This window comes from Macrosteles quadrilineatus, unplaced genomic scaffold, assembly GCF_028750875.1.
Source record: "Macrosteles quadrilineatus isolate MER2022 unplaced genomic scaffold, UCM_ALF_1.0 Scaffold_5__1_contigs__length_97177068, whole genome shotgun sequence".
NCBI classification, from domain to species: Eukaryota; Metazoa; Arthropoda; class Insecta; order Hemiptera; family Cicadellidae; genus Macrosteles; species Macrosteles quadrilineatus.
This window is the reverse complement of record NW_026542598.1, coordinates 43,471,045-43,498,188: the sequence shown is the minus strand read 5'-3', so window position 1 is coordinate 43,498,188 and position 27,144 is coordinate 43,471,045. Positions and strand designations below refer to the sequence as shown.

General features: G+C 36.7%; 1 protein-coding gene across 4 annotated transcripts in view; it reads left to right on the top strand.

Moving 5' to 3' along the window:
- The window catches only part of LOC128993781 (fatty acid 2-hydroxylase-like), an 84,529-nt gene that overhangs the window by 44,439 nt on the left and 12,946 nt on the right, over positions 1 to 27,144 (top strand). The window contains exon 1 of one of the 4 annotated variants that reach the window (XM_054417773.1): positions 19,446 to 19,577. The exons of 1 other annotated variant lie outside the window; for it this stretch is intronic. The gene's annotated coding sequence lies outside the window, so the exon portion shown is untranslated. Of the gene's footprint in view, positions 1 to 19,445; positions 19,578 to 20,820; positions 20,907 to 27,045; positions 27,117 to 27,144 lie in introns of those variants that run through there. 2 more of the 4 variants (XM_054417771.1, XM_054417772.1) reach the window with 2 other exon arrangements.

Sequence of the window (27,144 nt, the reverse complement as noted above, 5' to 3'; positions counted from 1 at the left end):
TATCCTTTATAGGATTATTCAATTTGTTATGAGGTATAAACATTGTCAAATTGTTGATTTTAATCTTTTGGTTAAATTTTTTTTTTTTTAAGAGGACAAAGACCACGAGTTTGATTGTATGGCGAGCACGAACTTGTCAACTTTTACATATTCCGTATAATTTTAAAAAATTCTTAAAGTTATTGAAACAGGTCAAAAGAGTATGCACTGAATATACTCATAGTCGGCCATCCAAGTAGCAATGGTTGTTTCCACACGCTACCAACTGGTTGGCTAAGGTTTCCAGTAGGTTATCGAAAATGTTAATCCTTTCACGATCCTCCCTCAAATTGTGTACAGTATTTTTTCTAGTTCTTACTCCTTTTAGCGAATTTCCCTATAGGGAAGTAGCTATTACCGTAGGTCTCATGGTAAGACTTAGGCCCGGGACCGATTTACTTTTTCATTTTGATGTCCCCAGAGGCCAAAAACACCATTCGTTCAAATTTGTATATATGTATATATATATATATGTATATATATATGTCCGTGAACACGATAACTTGAGTAATTTTTATCCGATTTTGATGAGATTTGGTTTGAATGTGTAAGGCGGGATAAACTTGAATGAGTTCGCGATCCAGCATGATCGGACCATGGGAACAGGGTTTTATGGGGCAAAAATTGGTTTTTCTCACTTTTGACCCTCAAAACACAAAATTTCCCAATTTTTCTCTAAACCTTCTTAAAGAGCTTAAAAAACAAACAATTCAGTATATCAAAGTGTTTTTGTACGATTATTGGTTACGGAGAAAACTAAAAAAAATGGTAAATTTAAAATTCCTATGTTATTCTTATGGAGAATATTGTAAAATGTTGTAGATTGCTTGTTTATGGATATCTTTTGATCAAACTTGGCAAATATCTTCATTTTATACTAAGCAATAATTATTTTACTTAAAACACACACTTTATTAGTTTCCTTGTAGCAGCAAACCTAGGTACTCGTTAAACCTAATGTTATTCAAATAGATCAATTGAAAATCAATTCAGCCAAATGGAAATTCGCTTAAACGGCAGGCTTGCTGCGGCGGGGGTATTATCTATTTTTTTTACCCAGCCATATGGTTGAATCACGGTCCTACCAGTAGCTTGGAACCGTTTGGAACAGATTTTCGCCTAGTTAACAGTAACACCACAGACTAAAGAGCACCTATAAAAATAAACGATAAGAGGTACTCTACTCCCCTCATCTGTGGTTATACAAGTATTTTTCCATGGGAAATGTTCCAATTTCTGACCTGCGCAGTTTATTTTATTTCCTTAAACATGATCACTGATTTGTGATGATGGTGCACGCTTGTGTATGTTGACCGCTGAAGGGCGATCGAATCGAGCAAATTATGGCTTTTATTTGCAACGTTTCCGGTCGAACTATGTGCGTGATGGGTTATCTGTTATCTACACGAATGTGATAACGATCTCTGGTTATAAATATGACCTGAACGTTGGCCAGTTCAGTTTGTCACCGTTGTCCTAGGGAGCTCTCTAGTGGTATGTTTGTTTTTGAATATATTTTAAATAATTATCGGTGTGACAGAGTTAATTAATCAAGCATTATCCAGAGTTGAGTATTGTTTTGTAGCTAGCTATTTAATTACAAAATATGTTAATTACAAAATGGTTTGGAAATAAATTGTAAAATTTTGTGTTTTTAGGATCAAAAATGGAAAACCCTATTTTTACCCCATAAAACCCCCCATAAACCCCCGTTCCCATAGTCTGATCATGCTGGTTCGTAAAATCGTTCGAATAAATGTAGGTTTACTAAATTTCATCAAAATTGGTTCATTTTTGCCCGAGTTATTGTGCTAACAGACATATCATCATAGGAACTTTAAAATGATTTGCTTTTGACATATATCGTACAGCAAATCTGATTAAAGTGTAATAGAATAATGGTGGAAAAGACTTAAGAGTTGCATTAATTTTCTAAAACTACTTTTATGTTCATTAAATATATCGCTAGTTTTATAGGTTTTATAATAAACAATCACCTTAAAACACAATTCACATACAAAGTATTTTCAAAGTCGCATGGAAATAAATCAATACATACTCATTGGAAAAGAATAAAAATTTAGTTTGCATATAAGTTTTTAATTTACCAAACAAATTAAATTGAATTTTCTTTTAGTTATCTTGTGAAATAGACACAACTAAGCTCTTAGGAGTCCAAACCAGGTTAAGTAAGTGTCAGTCGGGCGACCCAATCCATTTGTCTAATTACATTAACTCTCAACTAACTTGACAAAGTGGTTAGCTGATTAAAATTGCAATCCTTACTTTGTTTTACTACCGGAGGTTTAATTAATAGTACCAAATTGTTCATGGTAGCCATTAATTAGAGTGCTCGCCTCAAAATCTTAAGGTCGTCGGTTCGATTCCTGAAGGATCGATTCTTGTCCTAGATATAATTTGACATTGGGATATTTAAAGATGCTATCTAACAAAAAGTTGGAGATAATAGTACAGTAGTACTGTATGTACACAACAATTGGAAATGTGTCAAAGTTTTGTTTGGTAGCCTAATTATTTATTTTTATGGTGCTCTATTGTACCTAGGTATGTATAAAAAAATATTTTATTTTCGTCATTTTAAACTATTCCATTTTTGGAAACCCCTATAACTTCTTAACAAAGTAGTCATAAGGCCAGAAACATAAGTGTGGGGTTTTTTATTTGTTTATCTCTCTCACCTTCTGAAGTGTTTTTTTTTTTTTTACCAAATATCCCAACCCTTTTGTTCGTTTAAATTCAAAATTTAATTTTCTCTTGCCGAACGATTTTTCTACATTGTTAAGTACGAACTTATCTTCACTTTTGGAAAAGGTTTTATGGCCAGACATAACTTGATGCGTCGACTGTCAAAATCGCCTGACTAGAAGATAATCATGTACTTTATTGGAACAGTAAGTTAAAATCATCCAGACTTTTAAGTAAGCAGCAAAAGTCGATGCAATTATTTTGTTAAAAATCAATATTTACGAGTAAACTACTTTAATATCAAATACATACAGCTTGGATGATCCTTTAGTAGCCCAATGTACATTGACATTTAAACAATCTGAAAACAGTGACAAAATAGTTTTTTACAAACCCAAAACAAAGAGAGTTTTCCTGTGTTATATACGAAGAAACAAACGTATCTAAGCTTAGAAGAAAAATTTGAATTCATCAATTATTTCCCCCCAAAACGTGTAAGTAAAGCGCATTGTTTACATTTTAACAAGACGAAACTTCTTAAAACGACTTTTGAGAAATGTATAGCTATGAAATTAACACTTTCCAATAGTACAAACGAGAATAAGGGCTATGGATTACCCAAGGTGTGTAAAGTGTTTGTTTGTTTATTGTTTAAGTATGTGCTATTTTTGCAGCTTTAAAATAACTGTCTATATGGCTTAACGGAAGTTAGAAATCGGTGTACACCCTGAACGTAGGCCTAGGCTATGATTATTTCATTTAGTTAGAACATATCCAGATGTTTTGTCTGCTTAGTGACGTTTAGTAATCAGCTGAGTCACGAATGTCCAATAGCAATCACTGAAAGTTAAGTATTTGTCGTGAGTTGTAAAACCGCTCTGCCATGATTACCTTCCGCTCGTAAACCGGCTAAATATACCATCTCATTGCACGAAGAAATGCACCGGAGCCACGAAACAAATGCTATTTGACAAACATTATTGGCAATTTTTAACGGATTTCAGCTCAGTTATTTGTGAAAACTTACTTGCTATTATTTATTGATATCTAGGTATTAAATTTTACGGTGAGATATCATAGACAAATAGAATTAAATATAGACCAACAGCAGTGCTGCGGTTAGCATGTCAATCGCTGCAAGTTGTGATGTCTATCGCTAGGAGTGCCGTGTAGTTACGTAGCGCGTTCACCGTACGGCGCTCCCAACATTATTGGTGGACGCCAGAACAAATGCTAACCGCAACACTGCTGTCGGTCTATAATTCTTTTTATCTCTGGAGATAGTTTCAGTTTTATTTGTTAGTGCAGGATGAGATAAGACTGGTTTGACTGGGCAGCCGAGTGGTTTTTATGCTTGCCTTCTAGTCTGAAGTTTGCTGGTTGGATTCCGAGTGGGGGTTGATTCTGTACCCAAATACCATTTTCCGTTGGACATGAGTCTTGGTCGCCGGAGTATTCCATGGTGAGACAACTGCGCTGATGCAGAAGATGGTAGGTTAAAACGGTTCAATATTACAGACTCCTTTTATATTTGGAATAAAGCAAAGCTTTTGTGACGGTATATTGACAGGGTTTAGTGGGTGTAGCCAAAATCGCTCCCCAGCTGATTTGTAATTGGTCTGGGAATTTTTGGGGCCGTCACACAACTAATATATTCTTTGGAACAGTTAACAACAGTCTATGTACTGTACAAATAGTATTATCGTAGAATTTGAAGCCTGTTTTGATGAGGGTTTCACGTTGGCTTCGTTTGAATACATGGACTGGTTTCTCTCTCATTTTAAAGTATTTTTTAAAATTTGTTATCTAATTCAATACTAGCAGACAAGATATCCTATGGTAAACATATACATTGCCATACTCATGTAGTTTTTGCAATAGAAAACGTCATAATCCCCTTTACATGAACCATTCAGGAACATGATTTGAAATTATCCGCAGCTGGTCCATCTCTGAAAGTTCGGATTGAAATATTACCATTCACAAATTGACCACTAAAATATGCTAATTTCGCTACTCAGATAAAATTTAAGATTGTTATAACTGAACGGAGCGAAGCGAAGCTCTTTGGGATCTTCTTCAATGCAAACTTTCTAATACTATCAATAACGGCTGAACATATTTTAGCCAAACTTACCAAGGTTGTTTCGACAGTTGTTCGGATGGTTTGAGAAGAACCAATTTCAATTTTTGATAATACCTAAATAATTTAGAAGTAACTTAAAGTTTTTGATTTTTACCATTGGCCTTTGATGGTTACAAAATAACGACGTAAATGTAAACAAAGAATCATAGCATATGTTTTAGAACCTAAGCCTATGTAAGACCTAAACACAGTACAAATGAGAAAAATGGATGATGACCTCTGATCAAATAATACAGAGAAAGTATTATATTTCATATCGAATTGGTACAGTATTTTACTGACTTATCTGCAGTAATCTAAATTGATTTAGTATATACCTAATACTTAAAACAAGAATAAAAGTGTGTACGACTCTTAATTATTGCGTATTGGATATTCCCATAAAGTCAAATTCTAACTGTAGAAGAAGTAAGCTTATTTGACAGCATTATGAGTTATAGAGATTTACGAACCCTATTTTAAACAGCAGCATTTCCTCCATAAATGATAAATTGATGGTCACTTAATAACCACATTCCAGGACCGCCAGATATTGTTATGATCCACACAATAGTCTCATGTGTGGATTTTACTTGAGATGTAAAAAAACATCGATGGGCATTTTAGGGCCACTCACTTTACAGTTTGTTTGAAACAAATACACAATCCCGATAAATTTGAATCAATCTACATTGAGTTTTTAACATCATAAGGTTTCGAATCTAACCTAACCTAAAAAATATAAAAAATCGATTTAATCGAGAACATATTGTCATTTAGAGAAAAAGTGTTATAAGTCGGAAAATAAATTAAAAATGCGAACCACAATCCCTTTATGGAAGCAATACGTGAATCCGTGGAAAAACTGTTAAATACCAGTTTATAGCAATAAATAATGTTTAGCAAGATTTGTTAACAGGTTCAATGTGTTTAAACCTTTTACTAGACATTCCATCCCCATGATAAATTTGTAGCAAGATTTTTGATCAAAATTGTCGTAGTTGAAGTGAGCTACCGACAGATTGCGTTGATCTATGTTACTAAATGCTGTCGAATACACACACTTTTTACCAAGTCAAACTTAGGGAATGACTTATGGTGAGCTATTGGTAACTGTTATGACCCATCAACCTGGTCAGCAACAAAAATTAAGGTATAATATAGAATTTCTGACACTAGCGCATTCTGTGACTGGCTCACACAACTACGTTACTTTTTCAATAAAAAAATGGCTACAGCTGGTCCATATAGATGGGGTGTCTGCTTCAATATCTAATAATCAATGGTTTAAACTATAACTAAATAAAGACCAATTGTGCAAGATAATCGTTTTCTTACGTCACATATTACAAATTATGTAGGAGGAATAATTAATAATTATAAAACTGTTTGAAATACTGTACAGAGCAACAGAAATTAAACTTAAATTCTTATCATCTTTGTGGGTGGATTTATACTGGCGAAGGGGAAGCGAGAGGAAATTGTTGAGAAGTCATCTGGAAATTAGAACTTGTCTAGACCGGGTGTAACAAATTTACTGTAGTTCTGTAAAGTTCCACAAACTAGATTTCTGACATGTTCAAAAACTATGCCTACCAATTACAGTGTTCTAAGATATTCTAGATTTTAGATAGAAGTGATAGACTGGTCTGAACGTATTGAGTATGACGCACCTCATTTTATTTATGTTTATGTTGGTTTGATAAAGAATTAGAAGGATATTAAAGCATTCATTCAACTCAAAGATCTGAAATATATTTTGCTACATCCTAAGGTTGGGTATTTATTGCAGGCAAAAGCGATACAGTAGTGTTCAAAAACTATACGCCTACTGATTACAGTGTTAAAGATATTCTAGATGTTAGGAAAAAAGCGATAGACTGGACTGTACGATTTCGTATAAACTAACATATTTTTGCTATGGTTAATTTTTATTAATTCTAATCATGAAGTTCGTTTTTGAAGTTTCAGACTAAAAGCTTGCATGCACCAATAAGTTTTTCTTAAACATTTGAGGAAAAGAAGGCTATATCGTTGTCTAAAACTCCATTATTTGATAAGAGCCGATCCCAGTACCTGTATCTTATCATGCGAAATAAAGTACTGATAGGAAACTCTCATAAATTACTTTCCTTTTAGTGAATGCATTTTTGGTATTTCCACAGATACTTCGCTTGGATTACTATGGAATGAATAGCCTACAGACATGTTCATGCGTGTCAACTATATGTCATGGAATGTGGAATACTGTAATTAAAATGTTCTTGGGGTCATCATTAATTTTGTATATCCAGTATCGGATTTGTATCAGTGTTAGATTCAATCAAACTGCCTCATTGAAATGCCTTCAATTCTAATTCCCAGGAAGTTGTGTATTGTTATGAATTAGTGAAAAAATGTATTGTCGTGTTTAGTTTAGTTTCCTTTTTTCTTCAGCTCGAACAACATACACTCCCTGCTATATTAATGGCTGGTGACATATAAAACAATATATTTTTAGTACCTACCAGCTGATAAGTTTTTTTTCGTACAAAATTACCCCACATTGACGTACAAGTGATGAGTATACAATAGAGTTTAAATTCTACTCTCCCATGACGTCACAAAACACGCGCATGTCACAATCCTAATAGGCTAGGCATATTAGGACTAGTAGTACGCTTATTCTGCGCGTAACGGGATGAGTGAACATGAGCGCAATAATGAAAGAGTCCACCCACACCTAGCATACTTACCGGTGTCACTGGTGAACACAATAATGTTATTTGTATGGGCAAATCAACCCATGAGTCGGGGCAAATAATGGTGAGTCGGTGGCTCAGTCGGTAGCGTCACGCGGACTTCGGGCCCAAGGCAGCAATGTCGTGGGTTCGGATCCTGGTCACTGCCACTAAATTTTATCAGTACAGTTCACCTTTGTACCGTACCGGCTCACCCCTTGCTTTGCTGTAAACGATCCACGCATGGGCTAATGCAAGGTTAAAGGAGGCTGTCAACCTCTTAAAAAAACCAAATCTCAGTCAACAACAATCCTAACTTCTCGTGCATTAATTAACCATAGTCATTGGTAATATACGTAATGTATTTCCTGTTTCCATCTCTTCTCATAGCATTTTATTATTGCAGATACATTAATCTAACTGTCACAAAGAATTCCCACACTCTGGACTGTTCACCTTGACTACTTCCTTCACCACTTCCTACGTCGTGGACCTGTTTCCCTCTCTTCTCATAGCATTTTATTATTGCAGATACATTAATCTAACTGTCCCAAAGGGTTCCCACACTCCGGACTCCTCGCCTCGACTACTCCCTTCACCACTTCCTACGTCGTGGAACTGTTTCCCTCCCTTCCCATAGCATTTTTAGAATTGCAGATGCATTTATCTAACTGCCACCAACGGTTCCCACACTCCGCACTGCTCGCCTCATGCTCGACACTGTACATTATTCTAATTATCACAAAGGGTTTCTACACTCCGGAATGCTCGCCTCGACTACTTCCTTCACCACTTCCTACGTCGTAGACCTGTTTCCCTCCCTTCCTATAGCATTTTAGAATTTCAAATAGATTAATTTAACTTTCACAAAGGGTTCCCACACTCCGGACTGTTCACCTTGACTACATCCTTCACCGCTTCCTACGTCGTGGACCTGTTTCCCTCCCTTCCTATAGCATTTTAGAATTTCAAATAGATTAATTTAACTTTCACAAAGGGTTCCCACACTCCGGACTGCTCACCTTGACTACATCCTTCACCGCTTCCTACGTCGTGGACCTGTTTCCCTCCCTTCCTATAGCATTTTAGTATTGAAGGTATATTCTGTCACAAAGGGTTTCTACACTCCGGACTGCTCGCCTAGACTACTTCCATCACCACTTCCTACGTTGTGGACCTGTTTCCCTCCCTTCCCATAGCATTTTAGAATTGCAGTTACACTAATCTAACTGTCACAAAGGGTTTCTACACTCCAGAATGCTCGCCTCGACTACTTCCATTACCACTTCCTACGTCGTGGACCTGTTTCCCTCCCTATAATATCGCATTTTAGTAATGCAGGTATATTAATCTAACTGTCACAAAGGGTTTCTACACCCCGGACTGCTCGCCTCGACTACTTCCATTACCACTTCCTACGTCGTGGACCTGTTTCCCTCCCTTCCCATAGCATTTTAGAATTGTAGTTACAATAATCTAACTGTCACAAAGGGTTTCTACACTCCAGAATGCTCGCCTCGACTACTTCCATTACCACTTCCTACGTCGTGGACCTGTTTCCCTCCCTTCCTACAGCATTTTAATATTGCAGTTACATTAAGCTAACTGTCACAAAGGGTTTCTACACTCCAGAATGCTCGCCTCGACTACTTCCATTACCACTTCCTACGTCGTGGACCTGTTCCCTCCCTTCCCATAGCATTTTAGAATTGCAGTTACACTAATCTAACTGTCACAAAGGGTTTCTACACTCCAGAATGCTCGCCTCGACTACTTCCATTACCACTTCCTACGTCGTGGACCTGTTTCCTTCCCTTCCTATAGCATTTTAGTATTGCAGGTATATTAATCTAACTGTCACAAAGGATTTCTACACTCCGGACTGCTCGCCTTGACTACTTCCATTACCGCTTACTACGTCGTGGACCTGTTTCCTTTTCTTCCTATAGCATTTTATTATGGCAGATATATTAATCTAACTGCCACAAAGGGTTCCCACACTCCGGACTGCTCGCCTCGACTACTTCCTTCACCACTTCCTAAGTGTCGTGGACCTGTTTCCCTCCCTTCCCATCGCATTTTTAGAATTGCAGATACATTATTCTAATTGTCACAAAGGCTTCCCACACTCCGGACTGCTCACATTGACTACTTCCTTCACCACTTCCTACATCGTGGACCTGTTTCTCTCCCTTCCCATAGCATTTTTAGATTTGCAGATACATTATTCCAACTGTCATAAAGGCCCCCCACACTCCGCAGCGCTCGCATTGACTACTTCCTTCACTATTACCTTCACTACTTCGTACATCGTAGACCTGTTTCTCTATTTTTCCATAGCATTTAAGTATTACAGATACGTTAATTTAACAGTCATAAAGGGTTTCCGTACTCCTTTCTTTTCACTGCTCACCTTTCCGCTTCCTTTACCACTCTCTACGTCGGGGACCTGTCCCCCCCCCCTTCGCATAGCATTTTAGTATAAAAATATACCAACATCTTTGAATATTTAATATTCAATGCCAACATTAAATTGAATAATGTAAAAAGCTGCTTTGTTCTAAATACATACATACTTATCTATATACTTTTAATTTAAAGGTGAATTTGAATACTGAAAATAAACGGTATATAACTGCCGACTAATATTGTTTAGTTCAATTTATTATTCTGAAAGTTGTGAAATTTAATTAGCTTAAATAATATTATTCTGAAAGCTGTGAAATTATAATGATATATATTCATTACTCCATGAATGAAAGAGCTTAGAGTAAAAGTCGTTCTCTCTGTCTTAAGTAGACAACAAAATTGTTGGTCGCAAAACGTAAACAAATAAAAAGAAGAAGAAGGTAGCTCCTAATGTTATTCCTATGGGACAAATTTAAAAATGTTTTTTAAGTATTTTATTATTACTACTGAGTGGAATCGTCTAGAATTTTAATGGTGTCTTTACACTGTTGTCATAACTATTTGTGCAAAATTTGAACGCTATAAGTGCAACGGTTCTTGAGTTTTAGGTGCGAACACACACACACACATACTCCAGCGGACAACTTTTCTCCGACTCCGCTATACACGATACATAGATTCATTCACTTCGTTCACTCATCTATTAGTGTAACTGCAATTCTAAAATGCTATGGGAAGGGAGGGAACAGGTCCACGACGTAGGAAGTGGTAATGGAAGTAGTCGAGGCGAGCATTCTGGAGTGTAGAAACCCTTTGTGACAGTTAGCTTAATGTAACTGCAATATTAAAATGCTGTAGGAAGGGAGGGAAACAGGTCCACGACGTAGGAAGTGGTAATGGAAGTAGTCGAGGCGAGCATTCTGGAGTGTAGAAACCCTTTGTGACAGTTAGATTAGTGTAACTGCAATTCTAAAATGCTATGGGAAGGGAGGGAAACAGGTCCACAACGTAGGAAGTGGTGATGGAAGTAGTCTAGGCGAGCAGTCCGGAGTGTAGAAACCCTTTGTGACAGAATATACCTTCAATACTAAAATGCTATAGGAAGGGAGGGAAACAGGTCCACGACGTAGGAAGCGGTGAAGGATGTAGTCAAGGTGAGCAGTCCGGAGTGTGGGAACCCTTTGTGAAAGTTAAATTAATCTATTTGAAATTCTAAAATGCTATAGGAAGGGAGGGAAACAGGTCCACGACGTAGGAAGCGGTGAAGGATGTAGTCAAGGTGAACAGTCCGGAGTGTGGGAACCCTTTGTGAAAGTTAAATTAATCTATTTGAAATTCTAAAATGCTATAGGAAGGGAGGGAAACAGGTCTACGACGTAGGAAGTGGTGAAGGAAGTAGTCGAGGCGAGCATTCCGGAGTGTAGAAACCCTTTGTGATAATTAGAATAATGTACAGTGTCGAGCATGAGGCGAGCAGTGCGGAGTGTGGGAACCGTTGGTGGCAGTTAGATAAATGCATCTGCAATTCTAAAAATGCTATGGGAAGGGAGGGAAACAGTTCCACGACGTAGGAAGTGGTGAAGGGAGTAGTCGAGGCGAGGAGTCCGGAGTGTGGGAACCCTTTGGGACAGTTAGATTAATGTATCTGCAATAATAAAATGCTATGAGAAGAGAGGGAAACAGGTCCACGACGTAGGAAGTAGTGAAGGAAGTAGTCAAGGTGAACAGTCCAGAGTGTGGGAATTCTTTGTGACAGTTAGATTAATGTATCTGCAATAATAAAATGCTATGAGAAAAGAGTGAAAAAGGAAATACATTACGTATATTACCAATGACTATGGTTAATTAATGCACGAGAAGTTAGGATTGTTGTTGACTGAGATTTGGTTTTTTTAAGAGGTTGACAGCCTCCTTTAACCTTGCATTAGCCCATGCGTGGATCGTTTACAGCAAAGCAAGGGGTGAGCCGGTACGGTACAAAGGTGAACTGTACTGATAAAATTTAGTGGCAGTGACCAGGATCCGAACCCACGACATTGCTGCCTTGGGCCCGAAGTCCGCGTGACGCTACCGACTGAGCCACCGACTCACCATTATTTGCCCCGACTCATGGGTTGATTTGCCCATACAAATAACATTATTGTGTTCACCAGTGACACCGGTAAGTATGCTAGGTGTGGGTGGACTCTTTCATTATTGCGCTCATGTTCACTCATCCCGTTACGCGCAGAATAAGCGTACTACTAGTCTAACTGTCACAAAGGGTTTCTACACTCCAGAATGCTCGCCTCGACTACTTCCATTACCACTTCCTACGTCGTGGACCTGTTTCCTTCCCTTCCTATAGCATTTTAGTATTGCAGGTATATTAATCTAACTGTCACAAAGGATTTCTACACTCCGGACTGCTCGCCTTGACTACTTCCATTACCGCTTACTACGTCGTGGACCTGTTTCCTTTTCTTCCTATAGCATTTTATTATGGCAGATATATTAATCTAACTGCCACAAAGGGTTCCCACACTCCGGACTGCTCGCCTCGACTACTTCCTTCACCACTTCCTAAGTGTCGTGGACCTGTTTCCCTCCCTTCCCATCGCATTTTTAGAATTGCAGATACATTATTCTAATTGTCACAAAGGCTTCCCACACTCCGGACTGCTCACATTGACTACTTCCTTCACCACTTCCTACATCGTGGACCTGTTTCTCTCCCTTCCCATAGCATTTTTAGATTTGCAGATACATTATTCCAACTGTCATAAAGGCCCCCCACACTCCGCAGCGCTCGCATTGACTACTTCCTTCACTATTACCTTCACTACTTCGTACATCGTAGACCTGTTTCTCTATTTTTCCATAGCATTTAAGTATTACAGATACGTTAATTTAACAGTCATAAAGGGTTTCCGTACTCCTTTCTTTTCACTGCTCACCTTTCCGCTTCCTTTACCACTCTCTACGTCGGGGACCTGTCCCCCCCCCCTTCGCATAGCATTTTAGTATAAAAATATACCAACATCTTTGAATATTTAATATTCAATGCCAACATTAAATTGAATAATGTAAAAAGCTGCTTTGTTCTAAATACATACATACTTATCTATATACTTTTAATTTAAAGGTGAATTTGAATACTGAAAATAAACGGTATATAACTGCCGACTAATATTGTTTAGTTCAATTTATTATTCTGAAAGTTGTGAAATTTAATTAGCTTAAATAATATTATTCTGAAAGCTGTGAAATTATAATGATATATATTCATTACTCCATGAATGAAAGAGCTTAGAGTAAAAGTCGTTCTCTCTGTCTTAAGTAGACAACAAAATTGTTGGTCGCAAAACGTAAACAAATAAAAAGAAGAAGAAGGTAGCTCCTAATGTTATTCCTATGGGACAAATTTAAAAATGTTTTTTAAGTATTTTATTATTACTACTGAGTGGAATCGTCTAGAATTTTAATGGTGTCTTTACACTGTTGTCATAACTATTTGTGCAAAATTTGAACGCTATAAGTGCAACGGTTCTTGAGTTTTAGGTGCGAACACACACACACACATACTCCAGCGGACAACTTTTCTCCGACTCCGCTATACACGATACATAGATTCATTCACTTCGTTCACTCATCTATTATAAGTGACAGTTAGCGGAAAGTTTAGGTACAGTCCTAATCATTACTTTTCTTTATGTTTTTTGGGTCGCTGAACACGAATATGAGGTTTGCTGACAGATATTTTGCCCGGAACATTGGTTATTTTGTGAAAAACCTTAAAATTTGGGCACTTTTTTTGGTTTTTCAGGCAAATCTCGATAAGTATGGGTTTTTGATAAAATCCTGCTTTGTAAAATTAAAGATGACAAAATTTACTACAAGTTTCGTACATAATGTTTGTTTCTACGATGAACCGTTTCGCCACTAGAGCACACTAAAAAAAGCCAGAAGTACAAAAAATTAAAAACATTGCTAAATGCTGCCGTTTTACATTACGTTTCCATGGAAACAACCCATGTTACGATAATTTTAACTATTTATTCATGATAACAAACTGAAACACACTTAAAAATACCCCCGCCGCAGCAAACCTGCAGACTAAGCGAATTTCCATTTCCCTGATTGGATTTACACTAAAATGTCTCCTTAGAAATATCACATTTATTACTGATTTAAATAAAACTTTAACGAGTACTTAGGTTTGCTGCAAAGAAAATGGAGAAAATTCCAAAAGTCTGTAAATTTAAAATGCCCATGTTATTCTTATGGAGACTAAGTAAACTGTTGTAGTTTGCTTGTTTATGAACATATTTTGATCAACTTTGGAAAATGCATTCATATTATACTAAATTATTACGTTTGACAAAAAACACCTTTTTACCCTCCCTGTTGCAGCAAACCTAAGTACTCGTTAAAGTTTTATTTAAATCAGTAATAAATGTGATATTTCTAAGGAGACATTTTAGTGTAAATCCAATCAGGGAAATGGAAATTCGCTTAGTCTGCAGGTTTGCTGCGGCGGGGGTATTTTTAAGTGTGTTTCAGTTTGTTATCATGAATAAATAGTTAAAATTATCGTAACATGGGTTGTTTCCATGGAAACGTAATAGATGAGTGAACGAAGTGAACGAATCTATGTACCTATCGTGTATAGCGGAGTCGGAGAAAAGTTGTCCGCTGGAGTATGTGTGTGTGTGTGTTCGCACCTAAAACTCAAGAACCGTTGCACTTATAGCGTTCAAATTTTGCACAAATAGTTATGACACCAGTGTTAAGACACCATTAAAATTCTAGACGATTCCGCTCAGTAGTAATTATAAAATACTTAAAAAACATTTTTAAATTTGTCCCATAAGAATAACATTAGGAGCTACCTTCTTCTTCTTTTTATTTGTTTACGTTTTGCGACCAACAATTTTGTTGTCTACTTAAGACAGAGAGAACGACTTTTACTCTAAGCTCTTTCATTCATGGAGTAAACAGTTTGGCGTCTATGAATATATATCATTATAATTTCACAGCTTTCAGAATAATGTTATTTAAGCTAATTAAATCTCACAACTTTCATAATAATAAATTGAACTTAACAATATTAGTCGGCAGTTATATACCGTTTATGTTCAGTATTAAAATTTCGCCTTTTAATTAAAAGTATATAGGTATGTATGTATTTAGAACAAAGCAGCTTTTTACATTATTCAATTTAATGTTGGCATTGAATATTAAATATTCAAAAATGTTGGTATATTTTTATACTAAAATGCTATGCGAAGGGGGGGGGACAGGTCCCCGACGTAGAGGGTAGTAAAGAAAGCGGAAAGGTGAGCAGTGAAAAAAAAGGAGTACGGAAACCCTTTATGACTGTTAAATTAACGTATCTGTAATACTTAAATGCTATGGAAAGATAGGGAAACAGGTCTACGATGTAGGATATGTGAAGGAAGTAGTCAAGGCGAGCGCTGCGGAGTGTGGGGGGCCTTTATGACAGTTAGAATAATGTATCTGCAATTCTAAAAATGCTATGGGAAGGGAGAGAAACAGGTCCACGATGTAGGAAGTGGTGAAGGAAGTAGTCAAAGTGAGCAGTCCGGAGTATGGGAAGCCTTTGTGACAATTAGAATAATGTATCTGCAATTCTAAAAATGCTCTGGGAAGGGAGGGAAACAGGTTCACGACACTTAGGAAGTGGTGAAGGAAGTAGTCAAGACGAGCATTCCGGAGTGTGGGAACCCTTTGTGGCAGTTAGATTAATGTATCTACCATAATAAAATGCTATAGGAAGGAAGGGAAACAGGTCCACGACGTAAGAAGCCGTAAAGGAAGTAGTCAAGGCGAGCAGTCCGGAGTGTAGAAACCCTTTGTGGCAGTTAGATTAATATAACTGCAATTCTAAATTCCAATAGGAAGGGAAGGAAACAGGTCCACGACGTCGGAAGCGGTGATGGAAGTAGTCAAGGCGAGCAGTCCGGAGTGTAGAAACCCTTTGTGACAGTTAGATTAATATACCTGCAATACTAAAATGCTATAGGAAGGGAGGGAAACAGGTCCACGACGTAGGAAGCGGTGATGGAAGTAGTCGAGGCGAGCATTCTGGAGTGTAGAAACCCTTTGTGGCAGTTAGATTAGTGTAACTGCAATTCTAAAATGCTATGGGAAGGAAGGGAAACAGGTCCATGACGTAGGAAGCGGTGATGGAAGTAGTCAAGGCGAGCAGTCCGGAGTGTAGAAACCCTTTGTGACAGTTAGATTAATATACATGCAATACTAAAATGCTATAGGAAGGGAGGGAAACAGGTCCACGACGTTGGAAGTGGTAATGGAAGTAGTCGAGGTGAGCATTCTGGAGTGTAGAAACCCTTTGTGACAGTTAGATTAGTGTAACTGCAATTCGAAAATGCTATGGGAAGGGAGGGAAACAGGCCCACGACGAAGGAAGCGGTGATGGAAGTAGTCAAGGCGAACAGTCCGGAGAGTAGAAACCCTTTGTGACAGTTAGATTAATATACCTGCAATACTAAAATGCTATAGGAAGGAAGGGAAACAGGTCCACGACGTAGGAAGTGGTGAAGGAAGTAGTCAATGTGAGCAGTCCGGAGTGTCGGAAGCCTTTGTGACAATTAGAATAATGTATCTGCAATTCTAAAAATGCTATGGGAAGGGAGGGAAACAGGTTCACGACACTTAGGAAGTAGTGAAGGAAGTAGTCAAGGCGAGCATTCCGGAGTGTGGGAACCCTTTGTGACAGTTAGATTAATATACCTGCAATACTAAAATGCTATAGGAAGGGAGGGAAACAGGTCCACGATGTAGGAAGTGGTAATGGAAGTAGTCGAGGCGAGCAGTCCGGAGTGTAGAAACCCTTTTGACAGTTAGATTAATATACCTGCAATACTAAAATGCTATTGGAAGGGAGAGAAACAGGTCCACGACGTAGGAAGTGGTAATGGAAGTAGTCGAGGCGAGCATTCTGGATTGTAAAAACCCTTTGTGATAGTTAGATTAATGTAACTGCAATTCTAAAATGCTATGGGAAGGGAGGGAAACAGATCCACGACGTAGGAAGCGGTGAAGGATGTAGTCAAGGTGAGCAGTCCGGAGTGTGGGAACCCTTTGTGAAAGTTAAATTAATCTATTTGAAATTCTAAAATGCTATAGGAAGGGAGGGAAACAGGTCTACGACGTAGGAAGTGGTGAAGGAAATAGTTGAGGCGAGCATTCCGGAGTGTAGAAACCCTTTGTGATAATTAAAATAATGTACAGTATCTGCAATTCTAAAAATGCTATGGGAAGGGAGGGAAACAGGTCCACGACGTAGGAAGTGGTGAAGGGAGTAGTCGAGGCGAGGAGTCCGGAGTGTGGGAACCCTTTGTGACAGTTAGATTAATGTATCTGCAATAATAAAATGCTATGAGAAGAGAGGGAAATAGGTCCACGACGTAGGAAGTGGTAAAGGAAGTAGTCAAGGTGAACAGTCCAGAGTGTGGGAACTCTTTGTGACAGTTAGATTAACGTATCTGCAATAATAAAATGCTATGAGAAGAGAGGGAAACAGGAAATACGTTACGTATATTACCAATGACTTTGGTTAATCAATGGACGAGAAGTTAGGATTGTTGTTGACTGAGATTTGGTTTTTTTTAGAGGTTGGTCCAGCCTCTTTTAACCTCGCCCGTGCGTGGATCGTTTACAGCAAAGCAATTGGTGAGCCGGTACAGTACAAAGGTGAACTGTACTGATAAAATTTAGTGGCAGTGACCAGGATCCGAACTCACGACATCGCTGCCTTGGGCCCGAAGTTCGCGTGACGCTACCGACTTGAGTCACCGACTCACCATTATTTGCCCCGACTCATGGGTCGATTTGCCCATACAAATAACATTATTGTGTACACCAGTGACACCGGTAAGTGTGCTAGGTGTGGGTAAACTCTTTCATTATTGCGCTCATGTTCACTCATCCTGTTACGTGAAGAATAAGCGTACTACTAGTGTAAAACGGCAGCATTTAGCAATGTTTTTAATTTTTTGTACTTCTGGCTTTTTTTAGTGTGCTCTAGTGGCGAAACGGTTCATCGTAGAAACAAACATTATATACGAAACTTGTAATAAATTTTGTCATCTTTAATTTTACAAATCAGGATTTTATCAAAAACCCATACTTATCGAGATTTGCCTGAAAAACAAAAAAAGTGCCCAAATTTTAAGGTTTTTCACAAAATAACCAATGTTCCGGGCAAAATATCTGTCAGCAAACCTCATATTCGTGTTCAGCGACCCAAAAAACATAAAGAAAAGTGGTGATTAGGACTGTACCTAAACTTTCTCCTAACTTTCCTAATATGCCTAGACTATAATCAATTCGAGATACCGTGCTCCAAGCTACGCTGATGTCCTGGGTCCCACAATAGTCTTGACTCATTGACGTCAAAGCTTGCCACTGTCGTCTGCTTTGATCTCAGTTTCTTTAATTTTGTCCCTTATTAATGGGTCAAATCATGCCAAATCCTAATATTTATTAAGTTTTCATTCTGGGACTTGGTAATTTTTGAGGCTGCATTTTGGTTAGCCAAATCTTTAAAGTAATTTCAGGTACAAATTATATTATTATATACATTTATAAGCCATCTAAACGAATGTACACGTAAATCCAGTTAATAACTTGTTCAATGATAAAAAGCTATAATAATTCTTGGATTTGGAGAAAAAATAAAATAAGGACGTGTAATTTAGAAGTGTGGCACCTAGTAAGTAAATAATTTATCATTGTTCGTGTATTTAAAGTATTAACAAAAAGCGTCACGGGAAACGTCCATTTCAAAATAGGCCCTGCCTAACGTGTCTATATTACCTCCCTATTGGTTGACGTTTGCCTATGGTAAATTAGTATCAGAATTCGTTGTCAAAACCTTAGGATTTGCATTTAATTTCGCTATGCAATTAGATGTTTCTCTTTGTTTTGAAATTTGATTCAGGTTTTGATACGTTTTTTATGACCAGTCAGTTTAGAATGCGTTAATATATATATATATAACTATTTAAATAAATATTTATAAATTAATAATAAAATAAAATAAATATTTTCCTTCTATTTTAGGGTAAATTTTACATCGTGCATTATACATTTTTTTGCGATTCCAGAAGGAAAGCCATAGTTTTCAATCGATTGTTATCCGGTACCGTTGACTTAACCTAAGTAGACATCTCATCTGTATGAAACAGCTGTGATTAATTATTTACTCAAATTGAAATGAGTTAAATGAGTTTTTTACTCACAGTTAAATGAGTCACTGTACTATCAATATTCTGCTACCCCTCTTTGATACCATGATGTAACCACGAAGACACTGATACCGTGTGACTGGTTCGTTATCAGTCCACACCTAGAGATAATGGTTCAGTCTCGACACGATACCACGACGTCTACGACTGCAAAGGTAAATCGAATAATTACGTCAGTTGAACTTGTACTAAATTACTTCGCGGTCCGTGAACGTTGAGTTACGGGGTGCTGTAAAAATTCGTGGTTTGTTCATTGCCCTAGACAGCATCGTACACCTAGATGCATCAGCTGATAAATGCAAGGTGAGTAGAAATTTAAAAATCAGCTGTTTTGCAAACTAGGAGTTAGATCTGTGTTTGTTAATAAGATCAGCTGTTCTATAGTCGAGACTCAAGACCACCAGCAAAATGATCAAGGACAATAATTGCGTCATAAGTGTTACTTTTTGAAAATGTTTGTAAGTGAAGTTAATATCGAAGATTTTATATTTCTGTACGTATATATCCAAAGTGGAACCTCGATGACAATACCTTCGATAACAGTGATCCTTAATAACAAGTGTTGTTTTAAAATCCCCATTTATCAATCAACCATTTAAACCTCGTTAAGAAGTCAACCTTGATAACAAGTCTTATTATATAATCCCCACGAGAGTTTTGTTATCAATGTGTATAGAAATACTGCCGTGAAGTAGGCACCTTATTACAATGTTAAAACGTATTAAATGATAAAATAAAAATAATTAACTCTGTTCATTTGGATGACCTACAGAGCATTCTATTGTAAAATATAGTTTTCTTGATAGATATCGGAGTTTTGTTTCTTATCACTATTATCAATATCCTATAATCCACGTAATCTGGTCCCTAATTTGTTTTTTGCATATTTATCTTAGGGAGGGCATTTTTCTGTTATTGACATCCGTGTCTTCAACGTGAAACAATTTTAGAAATCACGTTGATGGAACTGAAGTACCGTTCCCTTTTATACAAGCCGGAAAGACTCGAGTAATATTTTAATACATTTATTAAATTGAGTAGCTCATGGCAGTAAGGTATTGTAGCTTTGGTCCTAATAGTACTAGATGACAAAATTTCATTGTAGCGTTTAAGTTCAAACATTAAACATACTCCTTTGCATATTCATCATCATCATTATTGATCAAATTAAGGATATTTTTCGGTTTCGCCGATTAAGTAGGCCTACTTTGAAATTATTACCACTAAATATACTTATGTACTGCATTCGTAAACGGAATTGCCAAACAGTATGTCAATACAGTAGAGACAAAGAATGAGCGATCAGAACTCACTTAAGACATGCAATACACTAAAAAACGCCAAAAAAACACGAGAAGCCTACTTGCAGAATCTAAAGTATGCGTGGGCATTGACTTTGGAAATAATCAAAGGTGATAGTGACCAGGGAAAGCTAAACACTAATCTACTTTAAAGTTAGAGATGTTTCGCCAAAATACTGTTTATTTTGTTATTTTAGCATATATACAGCTGGTAAATCTGTTTGTTTATATTTTTAAACCTACAACAATCTCAGTTTGAACACTATAAAATCTTTCAAACAATTTTCAAACCAAGTTACCATCCAGTTAGTTATATTCGAAATTTCATTCGGTAAGTTCACTTATTTATTTTTAAGCATTTATGTATCAGAAATACTTTTATCGACTAGTGTTGTAAGTTGTACCTTAGTTACTATTTTGTTTATTTTTACACCGGCCATATCATTGGCCCACATTTAAGTTTTGCTTGCGAAAAATGTTCTAACCTCATGTAATCGTAGTATTCACATAGCTTATTGTTAAAGGCTGTATGAGTTTTATTTTTTGAAACGTTTTGATTGATTTAAAACACCGTGTTTTGTACATTGACATTATAAATTAAATGTCAAGGGTGACCATAGGCGTGACCTTATAATGTATACTTATTATATAGCTCAAGATATAAATCAACTTTCGCATCTTTGCTTGTCTAGTGGCTGGATGAGAATTTTGTTGTATTGGGCTAGTAATGGTAAAGTTTCATTTTGGATAACCGAAAGAATGTTAAATTTTTCGTCAGGCTGCAAAATATTGTAAATTTATAAAATAAATTATAGCCTACTCGATTGTAGAATTGACTAAATGTTCCCTAACAAACTTTTATAGGTTGTTTATTTTAGAGAAGAACTGTGCGCGTATAAAAGAACCCAATCCCTTAAGATTTTTCCAAGTTTTACGCTGGTTTCCTTTGATTTTTTTCTAACTTTTGTATGAAACCTCTTTCGCCCCAGAAAATTAACTTTGCTCTTTTTGTTGCTGGATTCTTACAAAGGCACAAACCCCCAAGACAGCGCTGGAGCTCTCCAGTGATAATTAAATGGTAAACTCATCTTCTTGCTGAAAAAATAAGGAAACTATAAACTTTATTTATTGATCTAAATTTTGCAAAAATATATTTTTCTTTCAAATAAACAAAAACAAACCTATACAGAATGCAGAAAAATTGAGATAGTAAGATCTTTCATTATCATCGAAAGTCAGGGTTTCAATATTCCTTAAAATATTTTATGCGCGCTGGTCTAAAATTTGTATGCCAAGAACAACATAAAATTTTTTAAAAGGTTCGACCTCTTAAAAAAAAATAAAATGATGAATATCTGGGTTGTATTCTAAAATAGTACTATGTATTTTTGAAAGAATGATTATTTCGATAGTTTATGCCCAGAAGATTCGTTTTAGACCTTGTTAATCTGTATTCGTAACTTACGTCTAATTCAATATTTTCTCCGTTTTTACTCAAACTCTCTACTACAGTAATATATTTTTGGGGGCTTTATGGAGGTCAACCAATGGTTGAACTAATGATTGTTTACCCAGTTCTAGGGAATCTACGATTTCAAATGATTGCCTTAGCCTAAGTGTTTTTGAGTAACTACCACTTCCAGTAATTTTAAAACAAAGAATAGTATTTAAACATTTTTGTTTTTCCTGCCCCTGAGCTATAAGACTTAATAAATGGTTTTAAGTTACCTTTGTCAGTAGCTCAAATGGTCGTTAAAACTCTACAACCAGGTTTCGATGCTGAGTTGCACCATGATCACGTAAGTCAGCAGGATAACTTCTTGCTCACATGTCGGTCAAATTGACGTCGTTAAAAAGTTTATAAACACAATACATGACGTAAAAAACACATACATTAAATACGAACAGGTACAAAACATATTACGAACGAGATCAAACTATCGAACGGGCCCGTCACGGTTATCGGCGGCAGGAGGACTGGCTCAGCATCGAAACATGGTTGTAGAGTTTTAACGACCATTTGAGCTACTGACAAAGGTAACTTAAAACCATTTATAAAGAATAGTAAATAACTTGGTTTACTAACAATCAACCCCGCTTTAGACAAGCAGGCCCCTGGTTCGTCCTGTGGGCTGTTTGTAAAATCAGGGGGCCTTTAAAAACTAAAAAGCCTTACATTGCCAACGGAAATGTTTACATCATATCGCATTAAATCTCCCATCTTGGAAAGCAGTAATATTTATTTAATAACCTCAAAACGGTGAAAGATAAAATGTCTTCAGCGTGCCAACTGTTACACTTCGTTGAACTGACAACATTACTGTTGTAGTGTTGCCAACATAAGCATCTTGAATTCCCCTTCCAGCACAATGTTCACACACTTTCCAGCTTGATTCAAAAAGTTTAAAGCATGCACTCAGCAAATAATAAATAGTTTTTAAAATATTTTAAAACAATAACAGCAAAAACAGATCCTTAAGTAATACATTCAACAAATTTAAAGTATACATTATTGCAAGAAATAAAGTTTATTAGTCATTGGGGAGCGAGCTAGTCTAGTGGTTAGAGCGCAGGACTTCGGTTCCTGGGGTTCCGCTTTCAAATCCCGCCAAATAACCAATAGATTTTATCTCAGTGATATTGCCGTAACCCCTAGGTCTAGCCTGAATTAGTGTGAAAAACAATTCCGGGCTCATGCCTAGCGTCCTAGGACAAAAAAATTATCGTTTTTAAATTTGGACCAATAGTGGATCAATACAACCTGTGTCTAGAAGAAGTATATATAGACCTACGGTAATGGAGAGGGATTTAAAACTAATGGGTAGGCACAATGAGAACTGAAACTCATAATATTACAGTATGTAATTGCGTACTCGCTGGCGGCTGTTATTGCGTGTGTGTTTTAGTCGTATTAGTATTGGATAATTTCCTATGAAAAAAATGTTTCAGTTGCAAATATTTAACATAATTTAATTTATTTTTAATTTTTTTACCGTTGAACACAATTTAAAAGTAGTCTACAAACATGAGGGATAAATTTATTCTTTGTCCAATATCTTTGAACAAATCATAGACACGCATTCCAAAACAATAACCTTAAGTTTGTTATCACAATGTTCAATTACTGTTTTAATAGTATTGTTGTATTACCTTAATTGCCCGACTTTTTAGTAACTTGTTCAAGTGACATTCTTTATGCAAACTTCGCAGGTGGGGTTTCTTAAAGGATCTTGAAGTTTCGCAGCATCGGTCACTGTCAATAGCTAAACGAATCAACTCGCGTCTGGAACTTAAATATTTAAACAACAGATGTTTTAATAGGAAATATATCAGCCACTTTCTAAAACTTATTTGAATGCCAATTTATTGTTTCCTGGCACCAATTAAAAACTCATTGCATGTCCACACTTAATTTTAATACTTTTTATTGAAATGGCGACCTTACGAAAGTAGGTATTTTAAGCCAAGTATGAATTATATTATTTATTATGTACTCTCATGGTTGTGAACAGGATTTCTGAGCTAAATGCATTCTGTACAGGATGGCCTCGAATGTACTCGTTTTTCTTATTGATTGCATAACATTTTCATCACTTCATTGCGTACACTAATCGATTACCACAATCGCGGTTGCTACGACTTGAGTTTTCAAATCATCTTGCTATTATCGAATAAGGCAATTGCAAAAACTTATAACTTACAGTATAAATAGAATATGTCTTTCAATTCGTTTAGGATATCTTTGAAACAAATTATCGGTCTGAAATAAAGACCCGCTGTGGTACCATCGTACAAACATAACCTCCCCCTCAACAATATTTTGTTCATCTGAAGGGGTCAGCTGAATGTTTCCATTCATTGGCTGAAGATAATTTCAGGGTTTTAGCGAATTTCCCTATAGGGAATTAGCTATTACCGTAGGTCTCATGGTAAGCCTTGAGCCCGGGACCGATTTACTTTTTCTTTTTTATGTACCCAGAGTCCAAAATGTCCGTGAACCCGATAACTTGAGTCATTTTTGTTTGATTTTTGATGAAATTTGGTTTGAAGGTGTAAGGCGGGATAAAGTTGAATTAGTTCGTGAACCAGCATGATCGGACGATGGGAACGGGGTTTTAAGAGGTTTTATGGGGTAAAATAGGTTTTTCTCATTTTTGACCGTCAAAACACAAAATTTCCCAATATCTCTCCAGACCATTATAAAGAGCTCAAAAGGACAAATAATTTAGTATATTGAAGTGTTTTTGTACGGTTATTGGTTACGGAGAACATTAAAAAAAACTGTAAATTCAAAATTCCCGTGTGATTATTATGGAGAATATTGTAAAATGTTGCAGTTTGCTTGTTTATGGACTTATTTTGTTGAAACTTGGTAAATTTATTTATTATATTATATTTACCAAGCAATTAATATTTTACTAAAAACACACTTTATTAGCCTCCCTGAAGTAGCAAACCTAAGTACTCGTTTAACCTAATGTTATTTAAATAGATTTAATTGTAAATTTTAGTAAGTTTAGTGATCGCAATTCAGGCAAATGGAAATTTGCTTAGTCTGCAGGGTTGCTGCGGCGGGGGTGTTGTTATGTTTCGTTTATGTTGAGAGCAATTTAGTGCTTCTTACATCCTTAGTAAAAACTTAAACGGAGTGAAATACAGAATACAGTGGTTTAAACGTGACTAAACCTAAAATATTTCGAAAAAATCTTCATATATTTTTTTATTCAGGATTAGAAGTCTTAATAAATATACTGTATCCAAAGTAAAAACTGTTGCGCTTAGCTAAAGTTTACTTTCCGTATAATATCTCATTACATACCCAGTTGTTCAATATGACCATTTTTATAGTTTGTATAGTTCGCCTTCCAGAATTATTACCTGTAACGGAGGTTGGGACTGTTTAATTTAAAACCTCTCATGGCTTCGACGTCACCTTTTCTCCGTCGTCGAACTCGTCCAAAATAACGCCATTCATGTCGATATCTGGCCTGCTGCCTCTTGGCTCATTGCCTACGTTGATTCAACTGATAGACAGTAAACAATCCCCTGCCCACCTCTAGAGGATACGGGCACGGGGTTTGTCCTTAAGACGCTAGGCACGACGAGCAGGGGATTGTTTTTCACATTACTTCAGGCTAGAAAGGGTTGCGGCATTATCACTTCGGCCAAATAACAGAAAACATACTACTATTACCTAGTAATAGTAGGTAATAGTAGTTTTTTTTTCTGTGGTCAAATCCATTGGTGACTTGTCAGGTTTTGAACCCGGGACCTCAGGGACCGAAGAAGTGCAGCTCTCCGCTCCCCAGTGCACACGGTAGGCTACCGGTACTTGTTAATGGGTAAATTCCAATCAAATTCTGCAATTTTGTTTATTTCATACTGAGCTATCAAAATTTTAATAAAAACGCACCTTGTTAACTTCTCCGTAGCAGCAAACCTAAGTACTCATTAAACCTAATGTCATTTAAATAGTGAATTAATCAAATATGTTTAAGGAAATATGTTTGTCCAAATTTAATAAGGCAAATGGAAATAAGCTTAGTCTGCAGGTTTGTTGCGGTGAGGGAATTTACATTTAGCGATAAAGGTAGAGGAAGATTGTGGCCATCGACCAATTTTGCATAACTCCACAATAGATTATGTTTTCTGTGACGATAGATCTTGTTCACTCATTCGGTCTATGTTAATTACTATTACACTAAGACTAATTAATTAATTACTATTACACGTAAGAAATGTCTTTGACGTCTTCATCCACGTCAATATTAGACAGGAAATTACACGGACCGGGAATTATTCGAAGATTGTGCAATCATATGAAAGTAGCCCCACTATAGTCAATATGATAAATCGTATCCTATTTGATTATGTTATCAAGTGGCGTAGGCCCTATATAGAAACTTCAAAGTTGCTGGTGAATTCTTTGATTATTCGTTCGTTTCGTATCGTTGATTAATTTACTAGTAATATTTAGGGTCTTTCACAACTTGTATTTGAAAATGACTCGACGATACCACAGGTTAATAAGTTGACAATTATGTCGCATCCAATAGACAAGAAGAATTAAATATAGACTGTCAGCCGTGTTGCGGTTACCATAGGTTCTGGCGCACACCGCTGGGAGCGCCGTTTAGTTTCGTAGCGCGTACGCCATAACTACATGGCGCTCCCAGCGGTGTGCGCCATAACCTATGGTAACCACAGCACGGCTGACAGTCTATATTTAATTCTTTTTGTCTATGATATTACACAACCGTAGATAATTATTTATTGGGTTTTCACAGTATGATTCAACTTTGTTCTTATCTCCTCATATGAATCATATCATGAACAGTCAATAAGCTAACATAGAACGTGTAAACTGCCAAGCCTACAGAGCTTATCGGTGTTTACACGTCATGACGGAGTTTTGTTTTCTACAAAACTTAACTTAACTTGACTGCACTTTGTCATCAGCCAAGCTTCGGGTTTAATAATGGTCGTTCGGAGTTTCCCTAAGAAGTGGTAGTGGACGATTTTAACGCAAACCTACGTCAGGGTAAGTATTATTTTCAGTACCGATGTAA